General features: G+C 45.6%; 1 protein-coding gene across 1 annotated transcript in view; it reads left to right on the top strand.

Moving 5' to 3' along the window:
* col4a5 (collagen, type IV, alpha 5 (Alport syndrome)) overlaps positions 1-17,409 on the top strand; it is a 41,815-nt gene that overhangs the window by 852 nt on the left and 23,554 nt on the right. The window lies entirely within an intron of this gene.

Raw genomic sequence — 17,409 nt, 5'->3', positions numbered from 1 at the left:
GGTGCAGCGCGCCCAGGGCCCCCGCACCAGCCCGCCCGTCTTCTAATTAAAATATTAAAGTTAACCGCCAACATTCCTGCGCTGTCAGTGATAACAGTCTGCTGCCTAACCGACACGCGACGTGCGTGTAGTTTGGTGACATCCTGATGACAGCCTTTCCATGGCAGAAGAGAGGAAATGCGACTTTTAGCAGCGTTTATTAAGGTGTATCTCCCCTGCAGGTGTGTTTCATGTTGACAGCACTTGGTCACAGAGCAGCAGATGAATAAAATGATCTTTATTGGTTGATTTGGCTGCTGACACCCTGCAGGCGTCGGTCCTGTGCAGCCAGGGCAGCGGAAACGTGCCTTCAGTGGCTCTGCTGGGTGAAATCAGTTTGCACTTGAGATGCAGACATGAGGGCGGCTGTGTGTTTGTGTTTGCGCGTACTTCAGCCCTCTTCACCCTGCATTTTGTTTGCATTAGTGGCTTCTCACTCCAGCTGCAGCGCGCTGAACGTTACATCTGTGACATCCCTGCAGGACGCAGCCGGAGTTTCAGTCATCAATCAGAGGAAGCGTCTCAGTCTCACCTCTCATGTAATATTACAACAGGCCGCGTTGGTATGAATATTCACACGCTATTAATAATTCATGAGGGCTGATGCGCGCGGCCCCGCCCACACACCAGGCGTGTCCAATCAGGCGTGCAGACTGGCTGTCCGTCAGCATACATGGTGAGAGGACTTTTCAGGTTCATGCAGGAGACTTTTATCTGCCTCCATCTTGAAATATGTTTGCATCCCATGTTTCAAGAAGAGCACAAAGCGTTTAGGCTGCTAACGTGTCATAAAATCACTTAAGATGAGTTCAGGCTCTTCTCAAAGTTTGGAAAGATGGTGGCTGCCTCCCATGAGTTTGTCTGACCTGAAGTTTCTCCTGCTTCTCAGTGGTTTTTCTGCAGCGTGAAATAAGTTTCAGGCAAACATTCATGAGAAGAATCAAGACAAGTGAGGAGAAAAGCAAAGGATGAAGAGGCTGAGGCAGCTGGTGAAGGCTTGTTTGTAGGTGACGCTCGTGAATGTCGCAGGTGTGACTCGTAGAGAGGACAGAGCGTCAGAGATGGAGGGGGGATTCTGCTCTGTACAGGGGAATGTGGCTGACCCCACCCCCTCGGAGAGGATGAGGAGGAGGCTCAGAGAGGAAGAGGGTGAAGATGGATAGAGGAGAGGAATTGACATCAAGGACAAGTTTGGTCCATTACGAGCTTTCGGCCTCATCTCACAGCCTTCAGCAGGGGGTGGAGTTTGCTCAGGACGTGAGATGTGGTTGGAAGCTCTGCAGGAAGTGAGGAAGAGGACCTTTAGTTCAGACAAAGAGGAAGATGTGAGTGAAAGTGATGCAGATGGACGGATGATGGAGGTGTGGTTGTCATTTTCTCACTCTCTCTCTCACACGCGCACACACACTTGACTTCCCCTCATTCTCACTATCCCTGCTCATGTCCAGCGTTCTCACTGAGGCCCCCTAGTGGAGACTGAGCGTAAGACCCCCAGACTCCAAACATTTCCTCTGGAACTCAGTTTGCCTTTATCATCACTGTTCACTCAAAAAAACACATATCTCCAAACATGCTGACTTTTCAATTTAAATCCAGGATTAACTTTTCATTTATGTGTAAAACTGTTCTGATATAAAACCTTTTGAAACCACAGGATGACTTAAAAACACATTTCTTTTTTTTTTTGACATTTGGAGACACTTGTGTTTCACAGGACAGTGAGAACAAGTGTATCATGGCTGAATCTGGACATGAAGTCAAAATAAACTTGAATCTGGCTCTACACACACACACACACACACACACACACACACACACACACACACACACACACACAGAACTTCTCATTCTTATTTTATTTGTAATCATTAACTTGTTCTAAATAGAGCATCATCTCATACGTCACTGTCTCATAGGTATTTAGTCGTGTGTGTGTGTGTGTGTGTGTGTGTGTGTGTGTGTGTGTGTGTGTGTGTGTGTGTGTGTGTGTGTGTGTGTGAGAGCGCAGTATTAATCCTCGCCCAGATATGAATCTCCAGCCAGGTGAGGGAGTTCAGTGGTAATGTATACCTGGAGGTTTTCCTTTGAACCCGCGATGCCGTGCAACCACAAACACACACTTAATTTGATGCATGCTTTCTTGTGCACATGGACACACACACACACACACACACACACACACACACACACACACACACACACACACGTCTCCACCACCCACAGCCTCACGGGTTCCCTAACCTTTCACATGACCCACATCCCAGGTGGAGTTTGGAGCAGGGAGACTGTCTGCTTTGTGTGTGTGTGTGTGTGCGTGTGTGTGTGTGTGTGTGTGTGTGAGAGAGAGAGAGGACGTTTACTTAGCCATAACATCCTCAGATTGCGGAGATAAATCTGAGGCTTTAGCTGCATCTTCCAGTGAAAGAGAGGCAGAGGAGGTTGTTTTCCAGCCAAACCCTTCGCTGTTTTCCCTCCACTTTGTTTCCAGTCAGGATTATATTACACTAGTTATTTGTTATTTGTGGAATTTGGAATATTTAACACAAATTCAACCAATCTTTCTATCAAAAATTTTTAATTATTTGTGTTTTTTCCACAAAAAAGTGGCTGAATTGTTCTTGCCACTTAATGAGTCTGACAAAACAGGAAATCAGTCAATCAAGAAACTAACCATCAGACTTATTGATAATGAAAATATTTGTGAGTTGCAGCACTGCCTGGTTTATGGAGCCGGTGGCAGCACTACACAGAATATGCACCTTTAATTAATATGAAAATAGATGCATGTTTTAGCATGATTTCTTGGAAATTGCGGTCATTTAGGCCCAAAAAATGTCAGAAAACCTTTGAGAGATACTGAAGAGACTGGCTGCAGAACACCCCCACGGCCTGTCTCCCACCCTGCCCCCCTCTCTCCTCCTCTCCTGCCTTTTGTCTGCTCTCGAAGGTGAATTCCATCTTTATCTCACCTGCTGGAGAGGAGGGCTCGTCAAACAGGCAGCCGAGCAGACAAGAGCTCTCAAAAGATGCGAGCGTGTGCATCATACTGACCGTGTGTGTGTGTGTGTGTGTGTGTGTGTGTGTGTGTGTGTGTGTGTGTGTGTGTGTGTGTGTGTGTGTGTCCTGGTAGAGCTCACACGGTGGTGTCAATGAGCTGAAGATGCCTTCAGGATTAACAGGTGGACAAAAGTCAATGAGAGCTAACAGCAAATGTTTGGACAGCTAATTACTCCTGTCCAGTACTTACACTCCTCCTCCTCCTCCTCCTCCTCCTCCTCCTCCTCCTGATTCACTCATCCTCTCCTTTCACAGCTGGAAGAAGTATGCAGTACTCTGTTAGTACTAAGCTGAAGTACTAACAGAATGAGTAACAGAAGCAGGAATAGTAGTAGTAAAAGGAGATGAAGTGCAGGGCGGAGGTGTAGGAATACTGCGAGCAGTAGAAGTAACAGTTGTATTAAATAGTAGTAATAGGAGTTGAAGCAGTTGTAGGAGTACCACTTGTGTTAACAGCATAGTAGTAGTAGTAGTAACTGCAGTAGCAGCTTGTAGACCTGCATGCAGTAGTACTGTGAGTAGTAGAGTGTGTAGTAGAAAGACGTCCTGCAGTAGTGAGAGTTTTAGTAGTAGTGGTATGTAAGGTAGTACTTTCAGAGGCAGAGACAGCGTAGCAGTCGTAGTAGCAGTAGTAGTTTGTGCAGTAGTTGCAGTAGTAGTTGTGTCAGTAGCAGTAGTAGTACCACTCAGTACTATCAGCAGGAGCAGTAATAGTAGTAATAGTAGTAGTACTCTCATTAGTTTTAGTAGTAACATAGTGGTTGTTTCGGCAGCAGTAATAGTAGTACTCTCAATGGCAGCAGCAGTAGCATTATTTCAGGAGTGATGTGGTACTTGTTTCAGTAGAATTCATTGAGCAGTAGTACTGATAGCAGGGTCTCAGTAGTAGGATTAGGGTTTTTTTAGCAGTAGCTCCTGCAGGAATATCTGCTTTAATCCCGTGTGGGCTTCTCTTTCCACTTGGGTTCGAATCTCATTTAACAGCATCGATATTCTGTCACTTCCACCCAAAGCCCATTATCACCCCCCCGGACCCCCCTCCCCACTCAGGGTTAAGAGGAGGGTAAACATGGCGTGTTTGTTAGAGACCTCTTTATTTACTCCGTCCGTCACGGTTTGCTTTGAGGCTTTAAAGGTCAGCCGTGTCTTTTTCCGTCCCTCCCTCATCTGTCCGTCTTTCTGCTTATATTCTCTCTCTCATCGCAAACCCGTCCGGACTATTTTTGCGCCATTACGCCACCAAGAAGCCGCTCATCGGCGTGTTATTCGCAGCTCCTCCGCATGACAACAGCGGAGAGCTTTAGCCGGCCTCCCTGGGCTCTTTGGGGTTATAAAAGTCAGGAATCCCTGATCAGGAGGTGAAACCGAGGCCACCTGAAGGTTTGAGAGGACCTTCCTTTGAAGAGCAGTGAGATAATCCAGATTAAAGCAGAGCCCTTTGTGGATTTGGCCTGAATTATAGGTTACAGATTAAGGTTAAAGAGAAGACCCCTTTGCACCACATATTTCTGACTCTCTCAGCAGATTAGCTCAGTAAATTAGCCGTGTTTGATGGCGTGTTGATGGAAGTGACCAGAAGTTCCTGCCTATGAAACTTCATTTTCTTCGTCGAGTACGTCATAAAGCCTCGTCACTTGTGTTTGTCTGACATGTGCAACCTTTCAGATACAGTCTGTTTAAAAGGTGACAGCGGGACCAGCTGTTTGGTGGCTGAGTTTATATGCCAGACAGGACATCGGACACAGGAACTGTGCAGAGAATCCAGTAAATTTTCAAAATAAAACCCCCTCTGCAGACTCCCGATCGTACATTGATAATAAATCTAATTAAAATGGACAAAAAAAGAAACCATTGAGCTACAGAGCTGACTTGGTAGAAGCGTAAATATCAAGAAAAAGTGTCCAAATGAGCAAAATCTGACAAAATCTGATCTGCCTCTGCTCCTGTGGAGGACAGAACAAAAACATTGTTGGTGCTCTTTGCTGCCCCTTGTGGCCGATGTGTGAACGGCACCTGCAGCTCACGCCGTCGACGGTTGGCTGAGGGTTCGATCTCTGGATTTTTCAGTGGAAAGCATCATTTAGAAAAAGGTGTTTTACTTTTGATGCTTTTTAAACTTCTAGCAGCTCCTTCGAACTCGCGGTCGGATAATCTTTAATGCTTCAGAATCTGAAGATAGTCCCTCTGATTTTGTAGCACTTCGGATGAATAAATAAACTCTTTGTAAGACTGCCTAAGCTGCGCGTAAGCTGCACGCATACGGGCGCCTGCATCTGCTCCATCGCGCTCTTCTCGTCTGGCTCTTATTCCACTTCTGCTTTGATCTTTTCACACCTTCTTCTTTCCGTCAGACCTGCAGGAACAGCGCAGAGATTTCTGTGAGATTGAAACGTTTTGCTTCTGGGATCAGGTTTGTGGTGGTGATCCAGGCCTGGAAGTTGGAGCATTTCGCAATGTGTTTTTATTTTTTTCACTTTAGTCGGCTTTTAGCCGTGTTGTGTTCATGTGCTGATGGGAAAGTCAGACATCTGGAGTTTCAACATTGGACACTGTTGATTCTTGTACTTTTTGCCAGATGATCCAAACTGAACGAGGAAGAGATGAAGCTCTGCGGAGGCAGCAGCTGTGCGGGTGGAGGAGTTGTTTGCCACTGATGGAGGTGTAGAAGAGTCAGTGATGGAGGCGGGCGGTGTTTCCAGCTTGGACAGCTGCTTTTGTTTTGTTTTGTGTTGAAGTTTTACGTACATTTGAAATCTGAAAGAGATAGTCGAGCTTAAACTTCAACAGCCGAACAGGCCAAACGTTGGCAGGAGAAGTAGTGTGAAGTGTTTATCTGTGTGTGTGTGTGTGTGTGTGTGTGTGTGTGTGTGTGTGTGTGTGTGTGTGTGTGTGTGTGTGTGTGCATGGCTGCGATCCAGCCGGCTACCTGACAAGTCCACCTACACAGAACAGTCACAAGACATGCCGTCCTCCTCGCCTCCCTCCCTCCCTCCCTCCCTCCCTTTCCTCTCGTGTTTTCCTGACCTCCTTTTCTGAAAGAACATCATCCCTCTCTTTGTGTTCTTCCTCATCACGCTTCCCCTCTTTCTCCAGAAAAAAGGGAGTTTAACAGCCCGAAGGAAACACAGAGCAGCAGACACGACGCTTCAGGTGGGAAGCGAAAAGAAAACAAGCGTTATTGGGAGCGACAGAAAAAGTGGATCCAAAGAGGAAATAAGCAGAGAAGATGCAGGAATAAAAGACTGAAATGCATTCGCCTCCTCTAAACAGGAGCGCTTATTGTTTTGCATTCTTTCTTTCAGGGGGGAGGAAAGGGAGGGAAAGATTAATCTGTCTGAGATCAGCTGCTGACCTTGATCTACAGATGTCTGCACATCATCTGACGTAAACTTAGATCTGTGAACACCGAGCCGATTCGCTCCTCTTTACGTCTGTCAGCGCCTTTACATTTCCCTCTGTTGTGCATCCACTTCCTGTCTCCTGTTAACTTGGATCATTTTCGCCTTCATTTTGCTAGTTTGACAGATTACGCAGACAGGAAACGCGGGCGGAGAGACGACGACATGCTGCAACACCGATTGGAGAGTTTTAATTGATTATCTCCATGAAGAGTTAGAACATTTCTGCAGCATCTTGATTAAAACTCCACTGCACAAAAATCCCCTTCAAAATAAAAGCATAGGATTTTTTTTCTTAACATTTTTTTTTTGCCCATGCAAAGGCCTGCAACCCTCGACCCACCAGTTGAGAATCACTGCCATAAAGGACAGTTACATGTTGATTGGCGGCCAGGTGCACCAATCAGCTTGCCTGTAGGCCTCAGTCATCGAATAACACTTTCACATCCTTCGACTTGCCCCGTCCTCCTTGTCTCGGCCTCCATCTTTGCGCTAACCCTCTATCTGTTCATCTCACGTGGACCGCTGCAATCCCATGTTTGCCCGGGAGAGACCGATGGCGAGGAGCGATAACACACACACACACACACACACACACACACACACACACACACACACACACACACACTCGGGCTGCTATAACACCCAGCTTAGTGCGCTTTAACGTCAGGTCTGTGGGCGCCCATGGACGAAAGAATGAAGTCACCGGAGCTGCTTCAGAGGCCAGAAAGCTGTTTTGACTGCGTCGCTTCATGCAACTGAACACACACATGCACACACACACACACACACACACACACACACACACACGAGCCGTCCTAAGGTAGTGTGGGAGGACGTCTGGTTCTCTCTTCTTCTCGTTTTTTTTCCTCTCTCTCTTGTTCCCTCACTGATTTAATGCTCTCTCTTCCACTTTGAGCACCTGTTTCTTTCATCACGCCTCTGAGGAGGAAGCAGGGCTTCCCCAAAACCCACATGGGAACAAATGCTGCAGAGTGTGTGTGTGTGTGTGTGTGTGTGTGTGTGTGTGTGTGTGTGTGTGTGTGTGTGTGTGTGTGTGTGTGTGTGTGTGTGTGTGTTCTTTAAATGCTTCAGAGTATAGAGTTACCATATTAGCTTTTATATACTTGTCCAGACGCAGGCACGAGCTGCACAGAAATATTTGCACCTCCCTTCGTCCCTCCTTCTCTCCTCCTCCTAAAACAAAGGTATGCTTACGTTTTCCTGACGGGAACCTCTTGTGGCCGCGAGAATTATGACTCTTACCTCTCAGGAAAGATGGACGTAGCTTTAGTGCCGACCTTTAAGCCGCATTAACACAATTTTTGCCACCTGGGGGCTGCAGAACACCTGTGTGCACACCTGGCAGCTACAAAGCATCATAAGCTTTTAAATTAGCTCTGTTTTTGCTCCCCACCCTCACCATCTGGCTCTTTTAGCTGCTAAATGCTCCACTACGCTGCTCGGCTAGCTGCTAGCTTTGTCGAGCCGCCTGCTGCAGCTGCATATGAGATCGGTGGGAGCAGTGAGGGCTTTTAGACCAAAACAATGAGCTGAAAGACGCTGAAACGCTCAGTTTGAGCCGATTTGATCCATTGTTTATACAAAAACAGGCACCGAGGTGGCTTCTAGCTCCTTCTCCTCCTTCAAAGAGCTTTAATTCTTCTGTCTCTGTGGACTCCTTCTCCTCACTTTCACCTCTCTGACCCCCCCCCCCCGCATCAGATCAGAGTCAGCCCCTAATAACTTGTACTGTACATACAGAAGTCACAAATGCTGTTTGTACATTACACTAAGCCGTGCACCGCTGTGTTTCAGTGTGTGTGTGTGTGTGTGTGTGTGTGTGTGTGTGTGTGTTAATCCCAGGTCAGTGTGGCGGCTGGTATGCAGCTAAGCCTTTAGCATGCAGTCAGAGGATAATGTTCAGCAGCGTTGAGCAAGGTGAATGTTTCTGTTGGAGCATTTTTCACATTGCTGAGTGACACAGCGGGAGGCAGAGGCGAAGTCACCTGATCCAACGTGTGTTTGCTCATTGGTTACTTATTTATTACCATTATTTTCTTCTCTCCAGATGTGGTGGACACAGACTGTGATTGACAGACAGACAGACAGACAGACAGACTCATCAACCCTGATAGTGATTATTCAGGCTTGTCCTTTAGTTTGTCACCTGTATGTGGTGACAACAGGTAAATTTTAGGATTAAAAATGTGTTTTCATTCTTTCTTTGCTGGTTGTTGAGTTTATTTATTTATCGGCTCGTCTGGAAAGCCGCATTTTGCTTTCATTTCAGACGATTTCCTGACACGTGTGTGCGCTTGTTTTTCCATCTTTATTGTCAGGTTAGTGCAATACAGAAAGAAATCTAAAGTATGAAGACAAGACATGCACTTTTTTTTTTGCTTGTGTTTCTGCTTTTATTTAAGTTTGTGTGTGTGTGCGTGTGTGTGTGTGTGCATACGTGTGTGTGTTTGTGCATGTCAACACCGAATGCTTGGCATTCCTCGTCTCCTCTGCACAAACAGACCCCCGGCCGGTCAGAACAATGGGAAACAGACAGACACCTGTCACAGCACAGAAAGAGAGAAGAAGAGGAGGAGGAAGAGGAGGGTGGAGGGACAGAGAGGCGAAGATGAATAAGAGAAAGAAAAGAGACAAACTTTTTGAGACTGAAATAGAAAAAAGAGGAAGAGATCAGTGAGAAAGAAAGATAAACCTAAATGAAAAAATATTAAAGGCAAATATTTGGGCAGCCATAAATCCTGGAGGACCCCTGCTGATCTAACAGAAGCTGTGGCAGATAGAGGAACTCTTTTGACTTGCTAATTATGTTTTGGTGACTTTCTAACGTTTAAATGTGTTTAGTAATGCAAAAAGAGGATTAAATGTTCCTTTATTGGTGGAGAAAATTCCCGTCTGAGGCTGAAATAATCCCTAAAAACCTGTTAAATTATCTCAGAAATGCGCTGCCACGAAGCTTAAAATGCTGCGTTTCTTATGGTGTGAAAAGTCAGGATTAAGCAAAGATAAAGAAGGCTATACTTAAATGACTGAATGTCACTTAAAGCTAAAATGCTAAAATCGAAGCAGCTTCTCCGTCACAGCAAACGTTTTGTCCAGCATTTTCAGGCTGAGGTCGTCCACGTTTCCCCTCTAAATGCTTCACTTTCCTCATTTTTTCAGTGCAAAACCAGCAGAAAGCTGCGCAGCTGAACTGCACTGCAGCACTGTTCATGTGCCTGTTCTCATTAGAGGCTGTTTAAGTGAGGATATTTAAGAGAAATGTAGGCAGGGCAGGAACCTGCTGGGACCTGCCTCCTCTCCAGATCAGATCAGACACTCGGGACTGGGAGAAGCAAGAGAGAGCACGTTAAGCTGCGAGGATCCCAATCAAACCGCTGCTGGAAAAACAGCCGGCTGCTAAAATGTAGCTCGTATGCACGGCAGGTTTAAGGCGGGTTTGAGTCGGGTTTGTCTCAGTCACAGCAACAGTTAAATTCTTGGTTTACCCAGAATATCATTAAAATCACAAACTGACTGTGGTGTATTAGTTTTTGTAGATTTTTTTATTGGTGAATCTGTAAAAATAGACCTGAATGTCTTTATTGTGTCTGAGATGCTTCTCATCATTACCTGCATGCTTCTGGTTGTGATACTGCCCTCATGTGGCGGACACATGGAACTGCAGGCGGACAGGTAGAAGCACAGGTTTGCACAAAATTCTTAATGGCCAAAGGTATGTGGACACCATGTTCACTTACTTTTGGTTTGGGGTTGTTGCTCATGGTTTGGACGTGTTGTCTTGGTGAGAGAGGGACAGGCAGGACAACAGTAAACACAGCACGCTAATAAAATCAAGACATTTAAGATACTCAAAATACCACCTTAAAACAAGTAATATGCTTCTTTTACACAGCTTTAATCTTCTCAAACAATGCATTGTCAGGGGGCTTTGGGGAAGGACGTCTCCTCTTCCGCCCTGACAGTGCCCCCCAGAGCTCAAATCCAGGTCTGCAAACAAGTGGTTTTCCCCCACTTGATGTGAAGAACTTGACAAGCCTGCACAGAGTCCTGACGTCAGCCCCATCCAGCATGTTTGGGATGAGCTTGAACACTGACTGGGGGCCGAACGGGAGCCAAATAGAAGAGTGGAGGGTGTTACAGTGGTAGATTAATGCCTGTGGCTTCATAGTTCAGGTGTGTACTTTTAGCAACAACCTTCTGTGCAGATATTAGTCCCAGTCCAGCCAGAAAATCCAAGTTTGGAGCACCATGAAATCCTCAGATGTTAATCCCACTTTGCATCATAAACACTCTCTTGAAATCACAAATAACGTCCACAGTATTGAGCACAGAGCGGCCATGTGTTTCCTTCCCGTCTGTCCCACTGTCTCACGCTCACGGTATCAGGACAAGCAGCGCGATCTTGTTTTGTCTACAGCAGAGGCTCCTGGGTAAATATTAAGGTTAGGATGCAGCTCATCCAAACAGCGATGCACCTCCAGCGTGCAGGTTTACAGAAGCATGGAGCGCTTCGCTGTCGGCTCGATGGTTCATGCAGATGTCTAAACACGGATATGTTTAAAAGTGAACAGGCTCATTTATTTTCATGTGATTTGTTTGGATCCATGTTTTCAGCTGTTTTTTTTAGTCAACAATCCCTCAAGAGCAGGCAGGAGGTGGACTTATAGATGGACTCTGAGTCACAGCTGGACGCATTTCCAGCTGCTGATCAGACACAAACTCCACAGAAATGTCTGTTTTCTTCTTCTGTGGTTGCAGTGAACCTGACTGCTTCCCTACATCTTCACATATGATCTAATCAGCGTTTTCAAAGCACATCTAGAAAGTGAAGGTGGTCTTCTTTCCCTTCTTCTCCATCCTTTTCGCTTCTCCTGTCACCTCCATCCCTCTCCTCGTCTTTCCTCCCCCCTCTCCGTCCCCCTCCAGGCTACACATATCCAGGTATTCAGCTGGCATGCCGCCGCTCCCCTCTCTAATTTCTTGTTGCCCGTAGCTAAAGCGCAGCATGCCAAGCGGTGATGTATGTTGCACAGAGAGGCAGACGGGCGTGTTTGAACCTGCGTTAGGCAGGGCCGGGCCGGGCTGGGCCGGGCTAGGCTAGGGTGGGTTGTCAAGGAATTCAGCCCCCTCCCACTCTAAAGATTCACATGAGGACCTTTTCTGGAACAGACGGTGATAGAAAGCAATGCATATTTGCATATTCTGCACAGCTCCAAACCTGCAGATCGCAACAACTGTGGGAATTAAAGGTGGTAATTTTTCCCAGTGCATGTAACTCTAATGATTATATTCTAGAGAACAGCTATGACTGCCTGTGATTTTATTGGATATTAATTATGGGTTTTCTTCACCTTCCCTGCAGCAATTTGTCAAAGGAGTTTTTTTTTTTTCTTTTTCAAAACTTTACGGCTCTCCAGGCACACCTTCTGAATCCAGCCCAAAAGATCAAACTCAGCGCTTTGTTGGATGAATAAACACACTCCTGTGGCGTGAAGAGCATTCGTCAGGATAAGATGAGCGGGACCTGATACTGGTTTCACTGATTCATGCGTCTGCAGAGCTTCAGTGAGGCGAACCCGTTTGTGTGTGTGCGTTTAGATAAAGTCTCACCTGGAAGTTCAAACGTGTGTGGGTGCGTGTTGCTGAAAGAAAGTTGCTTATGGTTAGTTTTATAAAGTCGACCTGTAGTACTGCTAAATGTCCAGCAGGGCAACCTGTAACTGAAAGGACTTCATGTTGCTCAGACCCCCCCAGCCCACCACCTTCATCCTGTACGTTCAGTCTCTGCAGACCAATGAAACCTGTCGTTGCATGTTTTCTTTATGGTTCAGTGCAAGTTGAAGGAAAACGCAGTGAGAGATGAAAAAGCGTCATAAGTCTTCATAAGTTTAATGCTGCAGCTGATCAATGTGGAGCTAATGTCACATTAATTTAACTGCTAACCAGTTCTTAAACATTTTCATATCCGGCACATTGTGGCTTTAAGAAGTGTGATTTGCTTATTTTACTGCCTGATGAATTCAGATTTGTGTGCTAAAACACCACATGTCGCTAATATCCTCGTTTGTACCACATATCCATTTGGACTCGATCAGGAAAGATAAAAATTTAACTTGGTGTGTATTTTTGTTGTTTGTACTGCTTGAAAAATATCAAATCTGAGTGAGGAAAAACAGATTTTGGGCGCACTGAGCTGCAGAGCGATCGTTAATGAAAGTAAATGACATGATTTTATTGGAATAATCTGTGATTAAAGGTTGAAAAGGGCAGTATTTGCATTATCCAGGAAGCAAAGAAGAATGCAAAACTGCCACTTACACTAAATTGCTTCCATACAGACTGACCTCTGGAGGAGGTGCAGGGGTGGTCTCCCTGCAGGTATCTCTCACTAGGAGGTCACAGGGGTCAACATTCATTAGACCAAATGAAAAGAGAAGAGAGGAAAGAAAATTGCATTGAGAAGAAAGAGAATTCCCGGGAATATCAATGGAATTCCTGGACCGGCGCTGTGGCACGATGGCATGTGCATGTGTGTGTGTGTGAGACACGGGTCCTCCAGTCGGGGGTCTTCCTCCTCCAAAGAGCCGGTCGGTCATAACACGCACGGTCTGATTTTTGTCGAAGTGAAAATATTTGGTTTGGTCGTCGCTCTCAGGGCGTCAGCACCTTGAAGCAGTCGACGTCCAGCGGCGATGAAAGGGCTCGGAGGGCTGAAGCACCACTTTCCAGAACGGGATAAACACACTTTAAACACACAGATACTCAACCCGTGAAGTAGAACACACACATGAACACAGAAGTGTTCCCAGAGTCTTCCATGCGATCAGCTTTAAAGGCGCAGCCCAGATGTAAACAAAGAAATCTTACTGTCTAAGGATTGTTTACATGGGCAGTATTTGTCAAATCTGGAGAAAAAAGATGCATGTTTCCATCTGTAAATCAAACAGGAAGTACTAAATTAAAAAAATAAATGCTGATTTGATTTATTTCCATCAATAACTCACATTAGAGATCAGAGATTTCTGTGGTTTTGTGTCAGTTGTGTCTTGTTTTTACAGCATCTCTGTAGGAACTTCCTCTTCTTCTGCAGTCTCGTCTGGTTTTCAAGGCATTTTGCAGCTTGTTATGTCGTCCCACATGTAGAGCAGGAAACCAGGACAGATATTCCGCTAACGGAGATGCATACTGTACACGGGGCAGAGCGAAATGAGTCTATAAATCCGATTAAACTCTGATATGAGACATGAAACGACAAGTGGGGCCAGTGTCCTCAGATATACATGAAATACTTGATGCTGGTAGCAGAATTAAAACCACATAGATTCATGATTGGGTTGTTGTGTGCAGTTGTAGCACGTATCTGTGTGTGTGTGTGTGTGTGTGTGTGTGTGTGTGTGTGTGTGTGTGTGTGTGTGTGTGTGTGCCAGTCACTGGAGCTGGTGTGAACATGTCGGCTCTAGTTTCAGATTGCGGTTGCTGACTGCTGAGCTGAGATCACTGTTGGAAAGCAGAAGTTATTAGTTGTGGTCAAATCGGGGGGTTTCACAAGCTCAGTGTGTGTGTGTGTGTGTGTGTGTGTGTGTGTGTGTGTGTCTGTGTGTGTGTGTCTGTGTGTGTGTGCGTGTGTGTATTAATGATGTTCAAAGGAAGAAAATACACTCTTAGTTGTTCAGTCTTTGCAGCTGTGTGCACTGTTAATGAGAGTATTTATCTATCTGTGGTATGCATGTGTGTGTTTCTTAGCTGCATGGATGTGTGTGTGTGTGTGTGTGTGTGTGTGTGTGTGTGTGTGTGTGTGTGTGTGTGTGTGTGTGTTACGCAGGGCAGGGCAGTGTGTATAGGTGTCTAATCATCAGTCTTTGATGAGCGGGGGAATTCCAGTCTCGCCAGTCTAATCCCCGGGTGCGTGCCTTCCGCTCGCTCCCCCTTTTCCTCCTCCCCCTCCTCACCTCACCTGGCTCACCTCTCCATCACTCTGCACACACCTAGGTCCTTTTCACATTTTAATGCGCTTTGTTTTAGCTCAAAAATGAACCTGTGAGATACTCCTACACCTTTTCCAGTGCACTTTAGCAGGTACACTGCAAAGTTACATGTAGCTGGAGTTAGCATTTAGCACATCTTAGCGTGTCTGAACCACAAATTGTATCTGCAGTTTTCCAAGTTGGGCCCAAGCGCAGTGCATGATTTTCTTCACTAACTATGTCCAACTAGTCTCACGCACTTGTACAAAAACACTTAATGTTATCACAATGAATGTAAACAACAGACATGGCTAATGTTAGCACTCACAGCTGTAAGCTAGCATGTTAGCATTGGGAACTTTTGGCTGCACTTTCTCAGCCAGTCATGTGGGACAAGCTTGCTGTAGTTTAAATGAAATTATTTACAGTGGTACATGCTAACACCATCTTAAAAAGAAGTGTCAGTCAGGTTAGGTAGCTAGCTATAATTTTGCTAAATCTTTTTCTCATCTCCTCTCTGGTCTACTGTTGATGTTGCAGTGCTCAATATCAACAACAAGCTAACTTTACTGCATCCATCTTGTTGTAAGTACATCTCAAACAAGTTATACAAGCTAAAAGTGTGCAAGTGGCCGACAAATAAAGTCAAAAAAGGGAGTTTTTGAGGTTGAAAACTAGTACTTGTCCTGAAGCAGAAGTTAGCTTAGCATCCTTAGGTTCAGGAAGTGATGTGTTCCTGAGTCGAGTGAAATCTGTACTGTAGATATACTGATCAAAATCAAATATTGATTGGATCAGGAAGAGGCGAATATAGGCAGAAATTGATAAATTACACCTCAACAACATTCAGCTAACATTCAAACAAACACCTCCTACAGTGATACTGCTTTGCTAGCTAGCTAAGACTCACAAGCTAACGGTCAAATTTGGTTAGCTGGTCGCCCCAGATCACATGTGATGGGAGGAATTTGCTGTAGTTTACGATTAGTCATCAGAATATCTTACAGGAAGAGAAAAGAGAGGGAGATGGGGGATTTCTTACACATTTTTACACATATTTTTAACATTTAACAAGGATTTAGGATCTGACAAGGATCTGAAGTACCGTTCCCTGTAAGCCTATGAAATCAACCCCATGTGAACATGAATGTAGGATGCTTTGGGCCATTTCCTGCCTCACCTCGACCTTAAGTTTTACCTGTTGAACATTCACCCCAGTGTCAGAGGTGTACCTGTACGGTCACGACTGTGATCACCTGTCCTACACGGCCCTCCAGTGGTGCTTAGCGAGCAGGCTTCAGGCCCGGCTTTGCCTCCCCGGGCGGTGATGGAAAAAGTGGGACGGAGGTGAGGAGAGAGCGAGGGAAATGATGGAGAGAGCTAAAAGAGAGGTGGACGGAGAGTGGAGCAAATATCTGCAGCTCACTGACCTTTCTAAGTGGATTACATGCCCCGTCAGTGCTGTGGGGGTAGAGAGAGGGAACGAACGGCATGGAGAGAGAGAGGTGCTTTTAACACTGCATTTAGGCAGATTTTTAAACCTCGCTCACTTCATTTCAGCTCGGCTCAGTCTGTTATTTTACCCCAAAGGGGCAACAGATTATCAGTAAATACACCCCGGTACACAGTGCAACAGCCTGCAGCTCATATAGCTAAATAACACACTCCAAATCAAGCAAACGTGTGACAAACTAGCAGATTGTGCATTAATTATGTATTCATTAGAACTTCAGAATATTTCCACTGCTGATGTAAGACATTAATAATGTGATAAACTAGATTGATGTTGTAATAATATAGGTTACATCATGATTTAACCCGAGTAATAATGGTCACATAATGTAATAAGACGGTGTTATTGCCTCTGATTTCTGAATAGCAGGGCTGAAATCATTATCACAGTGTTTATTAATATAGTCTGATTGTCATAATGTGTACGTGAGGGGTGATGAGATGATTACCAGGACAGGAAAACAGGAAAAATCTGTATATAATACACAAAATACCTCTATTTGATAGCGAGTAGAGAGGTTATAGGGAACAAAATTATTGTAGATGTTATAACCTAAACCATTTTTCATTGATGGATGCTGTTTGTTGTGCACAATTCATGAAGCGCTGTAGCGTATCTTTATTTTCCCATAAGTGATCACTTTGTAAGCAGCGTGCAGGCCATGTTTGCACTAAATTTGAGGACATGAATGTAGCTCAGCAGCAACCTTTGAAAGAGCTCTGAGTGAACGGGCGTAAGTCTCCAGGGTTTGTTTGAGCATCCACGAATGTTTCAAAGCCGCATCGGAGCGAGTGAGCTCCGTCATGCTTTTCGGAACAAACACGCGTCGAGGGTGGGGGAGAGAGGGGCGGGCGTGGAGACGACGGAAAAACAGATGGATGAAGAGAAAGAGAGAGGGATGGAGGTGAAAAGAGTGTGAGCTGCAGGGCTGGGCGTGGGAGAGCAGACTGCATTGAGCTGAAGCAGACCAGAGGCTAATCTGGAGATTCGGGGCTTATAAAAACACCTCCACACACACACACACACGCACACACACACGCACACACACGCACTTGGCTACCCGTGTGCAGATGTATTCAGGCGAGTGTGTGCTGGAAACCCGTCTGGCCTCCAGTCCAGATAGCAGTTTGCACATGTTTTGTGCGACACTCTGTCTTTCAATCCGAAGCTCCTCACTTTGACATACGTGCATCAAACCGGCAGCGGGAATCAAACCGTCGACCCCGGCTGCACACGGTGCCTTGCTCTGCAGCCTCTGAGCCGCGCAGGAAGACAGATAAGCCGCCACATAGAGTCCAGACAGCGCCGTGGCTCGTCTATCAGAACGCAGATCAGTGCGGTGAAAGAGGTTTTTAACAGTCTGTCAGTCTGTGGTTAACACCTGGTTTGTGACTGTGGACACATCCTGCACACA

This window comes from Chaetodon trifascialis, chromosome 23, assembly GCF_039877785.1.
Source record: "Chaetodon trifascialis isolate fChaTrf1 chromosome 23, fChaTrf1.hap1, whole genome shotgun sequence".
Taxonomy (NCBI): domain Eukaryota; kingdom Metazoa; phylum Chordata; class Actinopteri; order Chaetodontiformes; family Chaetodontidae; genus Chaetodon; species Chaetodon trifascialis.
This window is presented reverse-complemented; position numbering and strand designations above follow the sequence as displayed.